General features: G+C 33.6%; 1 protein-coding gene across 1 annotated transcript in view; it reads right to left on the bottom strand.

The window, feature by feature from the left end:
* Positions 1–2,875: 2,875 nt before the first annotated feature.
* The window catches only part of LOC150088439 (calmodulin-lysine N-methyltransferase), a 410,297-nt gene continuing 404,349 nt past the window's right edge, over positions 2,876–8,823 (bottom strand). Inside the window, exon 12 of the mRNA XM_090370776.1 lies at positions 2,876–2,949. The gene's annotated coding sequence lies outside the window, so the exon portion shown is untranslated. The remainder of the gene's footprint in view (positions 2,950–8,823) is intronic.

Here is an 8,823-nt window from a genome sequence, read left to right as displayed (position 1 = left end):
TACCCTCTATGTATATATAAAGAGGATGGTTCAAGGTTAACTCAGACTTACCATCCCCACCACCACAGTCACTCAGAAGGTGTGTTTTACCAAAACTACATAAGACCTCTTTATATAAGATGGTGGGAAAACTACAGATCTCTGTCCCTGACACATATCTGTGACCTCCATGCATGTGTATTAGAAACAGTTAAAATTGGCATCAGTCTCTATCACTCAAATTGCTGTTAAAAAAAGAGCATGAACTCAGCTGAAATTCTCCATAGATTAAGTGAAAAATATGCGAAGGAGATCCCACAATTTGTGTATATGTATTTATGACTGGTGCAATAAGTTTTCCAAATGCCATGCAGTGCTAACTTGCAACATACTCATATATACAGCTGACAGCCCTCTCAATAAACATTTAGCATGCTGAGAATATGCTTCTGAAAAATGGATGAATTACAATGCTTGATATTGCACTGAAAGTATAGAGGCAGTTAACAATGGACGCTTTCTGCAGCAAATAGTGATATGATTAGACATGGATCACTACTTTCTACTTCACTCCAAAATTGAAAAGGTCCAGTGTGGAATGCCACCATAAAGGTTACTCACTCCCAAAAATTCAAGGCGCAGCTTTCAGTTCACAAGATCATGGAAATTGTCTTTTGTAGTGGCAAAGCTGCCATACTGCTAAGTCTGCACAGTAAAGGGGTGGGGCCAAGGAGTCAGAAGACTCGACGGCTGGGTTGGCATGACTGTTAAAGATCATGTTGGAAAATGTAAAGATCAACATATGCTTGTTTAAAGTTCACAAGGTTCAACAATCTGGCTAAGAATTCCAGAATTTAGTTTTTCACCAATGATATTTTTGTGATTTAGAAAAGGTAATTCATGTTGATTTTCTGTTATCTTGTGCAACAGTTAATGTATATTATTATAGAACTTGCTTCTAAATTGATGTGCATACAGCAGTTTATAAGAAAAGTCATCTGTTTTGATGATAATCAGAACAGACAAGTAACACAAAGACAGTGTTTTGAATTGGCTAAACAGTCAGTTTCTTTCTTTCTTTCTATGCTGCTAGAATTAGTGCTTTGCTATGGCAAAAATATGCCAGTGTAGAGAATAAGTTAGAAAAAGATTAATATTCAATGATTCTGGTATGAACAGGAAATTCTGTAGAAGTTTACACTTTACAATCCAAAATTTTTTAAAATCAGGCATATTTTTATATATAAAAAAAACAAACAAACATTTTACAATCTTGAAATATTAAATTTTAAGAAAGCAATCTTGCTATTATATCAGTGATCAAACTTTTCTTTAAGAATCCATGCAAAAAAAGGTGACATTTTCTCTTTTAGTGTTATCATATTCAACAAACTTCTTAATTAAGAGTCAACTGCTCTTGCAAATTACAGATATGTTTTGTTAATACACAGCATGCGTGAGCCAGTAAACAGTCCAGGTTGACATTCCTTTAGAACAGCCAGGGGGGGGAAGAAATGCCCAGTGTGAATACAGCTGGAAAAAATGTATGCTCTATTAAATCTATGGTTAATCTCTTCCATAAAAAGTAACTTACTGATGCCCACAAACAATACATTTAATTTCACACAACCAAAGTTTCTGCCACTATTGTAACTAGTGTTATTATTTAAAGTGTAATAACTCAACAATCTGTATACTGCAGATACATTTTGTTGATATCTATAAAATGTGTGAAAAGTGACAGGCAGAATTATGACTGCATTCCAACTAAGTGCACAATTATTCTGCACTTAGTTGAAATTTCAATAAACTGAACAAAACAGTTTCCAACAGTTCATAATATTTTAAAAATTCTGTGAATACTGCAGTGTCTTTCTGCTAGCTCGTCTGCATAAATCATGCTTGAATTAGTCAAAGGAATATAGCAGATAAAACGCTAAGCTTTTATCCCATGAAAATGGAAAAAGTGAGTTTAATGGGCATATAAACACAAAGGGAGCCTTGGCTAAGAACAATGAATACTGGACATGTTTCATAATAATAAAGTAAAAAATTCAGTCACTGTAATAAAGTAATAATAATATTGCAGAAATTCTCCAGATACAATTTGCGTGACACATTTCCCACTGAAATCTATTCAATTTTCTGCCCTGAAAGTATGCGTGTCTACAGAGCATCCATGAAATAAGTACAGTAAACTGGAGGGCAGGTTATATGAGCCGAAACGCTGTAAAATAATGTCCAGAAATACTTTATGAATAAATTAGAGTCATCTGAAAATTCTATCTACAATGGTGACTAGCAGAACTTTGCTTTCAATAAACCTATGTTGGGGATGAGTTTTAAAAAAACTGTAGTTGAAAATAAATACATGAATGGCTAATCGACTTTTATCATTACTATCCTTCCATTCAACAGCAAAACACAGACATTGTGTTGAGATGATAGCGAGTTGTCAGGTGACGGATGTTGAAGACAAATATTCAAAATTGTACTTGATTTCATCAGAAAACAACACTGTGAATTTTGCAATGCAAAAAGCAGCTCATTCAATAGAATACTGTGTAGATACCATTCTAATATTAAAGAAAATAATGGTATATAAGTTAAGAATTTATACATTGTACATGATATACAAATATAACAATTATACTTATCTTAATACAAATCCGGAAGAATGATTTTCATATTTACACAATTCTGATGAATATAATTTAAATACCACTTGATGGTGATGATATTAAATTCATTATGGGACAGCTCAAAAATTAAGTACATGGGAATGATACCATGGAAATGCACAGTTCTTTTTTTTTTTTTTTTTTTTATTTCATTCAACTAACAATAACCTCATTCATGCAGATTATTTTCTTTGCCTTAAGATTAGGAACATCCTCTTCATATTCAAAAGATGAAAGTTTCATATCAAATTCTTTAAATAAGGAATTATTCTCAGGTGTAGGAAAAATTCTGCAAAAAAAAAAAAAAAATCTGTATATACTCACACAAACTTCATATATATATAGGCAACCCCGTATAACACGGTTTCGCTCTAACACAATTGATAAATTGCAACATTCCTTGCACAGCACAGTACTTACACATAACACAGTTAGAGAATTGTGGAAAACTTCATATAACAAACATGGTATTTTTGAGGCTTTGTGTGGGAAAAACCCTGCTATTATGTTGGATGTAATTTTTCATCATTACCATTCTTTTTTGTGAATCCATGCTTTTCGCTCGCTAGTCGTTATGCAAAAAAAAAAAAAAAATATATATATATATATATATATACTGGGAAATCCTTGTATTTTATTTCGTTGGGAAATACCCGTATTAGATTCTGTTATATTAAACTTGTGGAAAAGATGTAGATTTCAGAGTTTTATTACTACTGGATAATGCACCAGGCCATCCAAAAGATTTAAGTCATTTAAGTCATTGAAGTAATTTTCCTACCACCTCATACAACTTTTTTAATTTACCTTTAAAACTCATTACATCAGAAAATCATTAAAATGGATTTTGAAAAAAATTGATTCTGAATCTATTGAAGTGATGGAGGCATGGAAACATTTTTCAATTGTGGACTGTATCGGAATCATAGCTTCATCACTCAACGTAAAACCAACCGTCACCATTAACTGAGTGTTGGAAAAATGAATGGGCAGAATCAGTTCATTCAGGAAATATGGTCGAAACAGCAGAAAACGGAATCAGTATGATAGTACAACTTGCTAAATTGGTAGAAGGGGAAGGTTTGATGATATGACTACTGAATATGTTCAAGAATTACTGGTAGAAAAGAGGCTGGCAAAACGGATTGGTGGAAATGGCATCGTAGGTAAACCAAATCAATTTAGTGGATGATAGCGCAGATGAAAATTTTGAAGTTCCAAATTTTACACTAAAAAGCATATGGGAAGGCATAAACTAACGCGTGTAAATCTGTAAGAAATATTGCCACATACTTACGTTATTCGGATAACAATTACAATTTTAAGGGGTGATGCACTTTCTTTGAACACCAGTATGTATAGGTATTAGAACCTGTAGTACTTACTATCATGTGTGGGTTGACGGTTGAAAAGACAGTTGTTAAGGCTTGAAGTGGTAAAACCCATGTTTAGCCTCTAGAGCAAAGTTTCCAGCATCCCCCTCTCCCCATACTTCTCCTTCAACCCATGCATGGTACTAAGTACTATAGGTTTTGATACCTTTCGTGTTTGGGGTTTTCATATAAAAAAAAAAAAAAAAAAAAAAAAAAAAAACTTGAATTTCTGTAAACTGTAAATTTCAGGGAAATATATGTGAAGGAACACATGTTGTGTAACTTTAACCGTACATGATTGTAGTGTTGGAGAACACCCTTTACATCTGAAAATTATTTGTATAACTCCAAGAAATTAAAGACAAATCTTTCTCTACTCAGGTTGAAGTGCTTGATTTTCATTATGTGCAGGTAAAATACAACTTAATTATTATTTTTCAAGAGAAAGGGCTCTTAAAAATGTATAGCTATCTTTATTTAGAAATAAAGATGTTAGAAACAAAAATATTTATTACTTGTTCAACATAAGTGAAATACTAACATATTTTGCATCAGATGACCCAATATTTATAACAGTGCTTTTTTCCCAGAAATGTCAATGCCATATATCATGCCCCTGAATAGATTACCAAACACACACCTATCATAGATTACAAAAAAAAAAAAACCAACATACAAGTGTAAAAATAATTTTTGAATCTGAGGATGATAGTCCTTCATATGACTTAAGACGGAAACACACTATTATCATGTCACGGAACTCTTGTCATGTCCCTGTTTAGTGTAAACTGTTTTTAGTAATTGGTTATCCAGTTTTCTCTCTGATCACTCACTGAGGGTGATGGTAGATGGTTCTCTGTCTTCTAACTTCTCCACTAATGCCGGTGTCCCGCAAGGTTCAGTTCTTTCCCCGACTCTTTTCCTCTTGTATATTAATGACCTTCTTCCTTTGACTAGAAATCCTATCCATAGTTTTGCCGATGATAGCACATTGCATTCCACTTTCCATTTTGAGAAACCTTGTCCTGCTCAATCAGCTTCAATTTCTCGAAAATCTGCTACCAATTCCTTAAATGCTGATCTTCAGGTAATTCTCCACTGGGGCAAACACAACTTAGTTGATTTCAACCCTTCTAAAACTCAGTCTTGTCTTATATCTCGCAAAAAGGATTCTTCTGCTCCTATGCTTATCTTTAGTGACACTCCGATTTCTAGGCAAAATGATATATCTCTTTTGGGGATTACCCTGACTTCTAATCTCTCTTGGCACAAGAGAGATTCCTGTGCATCTAAAAAACTTGGTTTTCTCTTTCGCTCTCGGCGTTACTTTTCTTCCAAACAGCTGCTCACTCTGTATAAATCGCAAATCCGCCCTGCCATGGAATATTGTTCCCACATCTGGGGTGGTGCCCCCAAAACCTCTCTCAGGCTTCTTGATTCCATTCAGAAGAGGGCAGTTAGGTTAATTAATGATTCATCTCTAACAGTCTCTCCACTCGCTTTCTCATAGATGCACTGTTTCTGCTGCATGCCTCTTCTACAGATACTTCCATGGGCACTGTTCTTCTGAATTGGCTTCTATAATTCCTGCTCTCTCTTTCAAAACAGTCCAAACACGTGCCGCCACCAGCCAACATCCATCCATTTACTGTCCAACTTCAATTCAAACCCACAGAACCAACTTTTCATCTTCCTCATTTATTCATTCAACTGCCGTTTTCTGGAATAACCTTCCTTCATATGTATTTCCTGAAAAGTACAATCTACAGAAGTTCAAGTTCAATGTCAACAAATATCTTCTTTCGTCTTCTCAACCTCCAACCCAAGCATGGTACTAAGCACTATAGGTTCTAATACCTCTCGTGTTTGGGGTTCACATAAAAAAAAAAAAAAAAAAAAACTGCGAATTCGGTCGGAGAAGAAGTGTCACTGTAATGTAGGGTGAGCAGATTAAAAATTTGATATTGGGGTACTCATGCTTATTTTTTGGGTATTCATTCCTCGTTTAGGGATACTCGCATTATATCCGAAAACCAAACAATTTTAATAACAACCATTTTTTTTTCTATATTTTGTTGATTTTGACAAGTTCGTGGAATGCAAAATTAATCACATTTTAATAAAATTAACCGAATTATATAGCCCATGCTTTAATTTGTTTAATTCGGAAAATTTTATTGCAAGAGCTGTAAACACTAAAGGAAACTTTTATAAATATTAACATTAAATGTTTTACATAATTGTTCACAATACATATTCAATAAACCTGGTTTATTTTATCAAAAAGAAAATATTTACCTAGCAATACTTTTCATTTGAGCAAATTTTCTTTAACAGTTTTTCATTTTTTAGTGCATTTGTGTAAAATTCTTTGCATGACATACAGGTGACCCCCGCTAAGCGAGCGATGCATTCCCATAAGGTAACATATGTATATGTGAGTTGCGGTCGGTGCCATAGGATATTTCCTAATCAATAATAAATGGTAGTGAAAAGATGCACAAATGTCGGTTAAAATATTTAATATTCAAATATTTGTACATATAAAATAGTCTGCATTTACATACGTATATAATTATGTGGTAACTACTTACGTATCAAAATTAAACTTAAAATTCCAATTAAAATCATGAATTTAATTGATTTAATTTAATTGATGAATTTAATCAAGAAAAATGTGTCGATCTTCGGTTGAACTTTGGCCCTCTTCCAAATAAACTAAAAGGGGTATTAATTTTAAATCCCCTGCGGTGTTACCACCCAACAATAAAGTCAACCGATTCTTCGCTGCTTTGAAACCTGGCATGTGTTTTTTTTTTCTTTCGATATGAAACTTCTTTTAGGCATTCGTTTCCACAAAAGTCCTGCTTCATCTATGTTAAAAACTTGTTGAGAAGTATAACACATAGTGCCCCTATTCGATAATTTTAACAAGTTCTTTTTTGAAATTTTCGGCTCCTTAATCTGCACTTGCGGCTTCTCCCTGGATTTTAAATCTATTCAACCAGCCCTTACTAGTTTTAAATGGTTCCACATTTTTTTTTTTTTTTTTTAGGTGAGTTTTCTTCGGATCATTATATTGGCTAATCTCTCTCTCCCTCTCTCTCTTTTTTAATAATATTAACCGAATTCTGCATTGGATATTATCTTCAATAAAATTAGTTAAAGTCTTTCCATTTCAATCCTAATAGCCGGCCTAGCCCTAGTTGCTTGCAGTGGAACAGCTATCTTTCCTGCTGCTAAAATTAATTCTTTATTTTTTTTTTATAATTGTTCTTACAGTTAAACTTGCAAGTCCTAAATTATGGCACACATTCGCTTGTCTTTGATCCGAATCAATTCGCTTCAAAACGTCTAATTTAATTTTCAAATTCAGTCTTTTTCTTACATTTATAGTCTTCGTACTGCTTTCAGACGTTCTTGCTTTTTCATTCTTATCAGCCATTATTAACTCTTCGAAAATGTAACTGTGTTGGTTGCATCAATTATAATACAAAGTTCAAGTAAACTGTCCGTTTCGCACGATGTCTAATACGGTACTGAGTGATGAGTAGACTTCGGATAAATGCATATAACGCAAATATTACAAGCAATATACTTGATCATTTTTTAAAATGTTGATCTCGGAACTATGTAACAAGTCACTGTACTGCAATTAAATTAGCGTGCAATAAAATTTCACAGCGTGGGAAAATTTCTCAAGTCAGCGTGGGAAACGTTTTAATGCTGTTTTGCTATTCATTTTCAAGCTATCGACCAACAAATGAAAGATTTCGTTTAAATATGCCAAAAATTCAATCTGTAAAAGAGCGTTATAGTGATCTGTGACAGCGTTATAGTCAGATACGGGTTATAATATAAGAACAGCGTTATAGCGAATCAGCGTAAAGCGAACCGCGTTATAACGGGGGCCTGCTGTATTGTGATTGGTTTTCGGCAAGCAACATTTCTCCTTCAACATTCTTATTTCCATCCTTCTTCCATGCGTTAAACATTGAGCTAAATACTCACTCACTCATTGCATTTGAGTGAGCCAAAGCAAAAACAAAATTAACCCTCTTTGTAAAAAGGATACAATGTCGTTTTTAAGCCTTTGAGGGTGCATTTCAACAACAATTTTATCGTCAGTTAATTCTTTCTAAATAATCATTTCAACTGGTTGTTTTATGATTTCTGCTTTTTTCAAATTCCCCATTTCAAATGTTAAAAAAAAAGGGGTATCTTGGAAATTTTATTATAATTTCAAAAGGGGTACGTCTGGCAACCTGTAACGTTGTATATGTGTCATTCTCTTTGAGGAAAGCTGAAGCGAAATGAATTGCCACAGTTCAACCTCCTCTTCAGATTTAGAAAATGCATGTGCTTTTCTTAGCCGAGAAAACAAAAGAGAGTAAGCAATGGATACAGGACATAAACTGGAAGAGAAAAAGGTGAATTCTATCATTTACTGCAGGACTTAGAAGAAGATGAAAATGGTTTCAAGTTTTATTTATGGATGAATAAAGAAGAATTTAATTTCCTATATAATCCGATTAAGGATGACATTCAAGGGCAAAATACGCAATTTTGAAATTCAATCAGCGCTAAGGAAAAATTAGTTGTATGTTTAAAGAAAGTTGAAATACTGCAAGTTTAATTTTGAATAAGGATTTATTCAGTATATAAGCCAGGACTTATATACTCATTTTGGAAGGATTGAAATTAACTAAGTCATCTCTGTCCCACTGGTGAATTACCTGGGGATCAACATTTAAAAAATAGGTGGTAGATATTCAATAAGTTGAAACTGT

The sequence above is a fragment of the Mastigoproctus giganteus genome, chromosome 3 (assembly GCF_048544385.1).
Source record: "Mastigoproctus giganteus isolate SK-2022 chromosome 3, ASM4854438v1, whole genome shotgun sequence".
Classification (NCBI taxonomy): Eukaryota; Metazoa; Arthropoda; class Arachnida; order Uropygi; family Thelyphonidae; genus Mastigoproctus; species Mastigoproctus giganteus.
The sequence above is the reverse complement of the archived record's forward strand: the minus strand, read 5'-3'. Positions and strand labels throughout refer to the sequence as shown.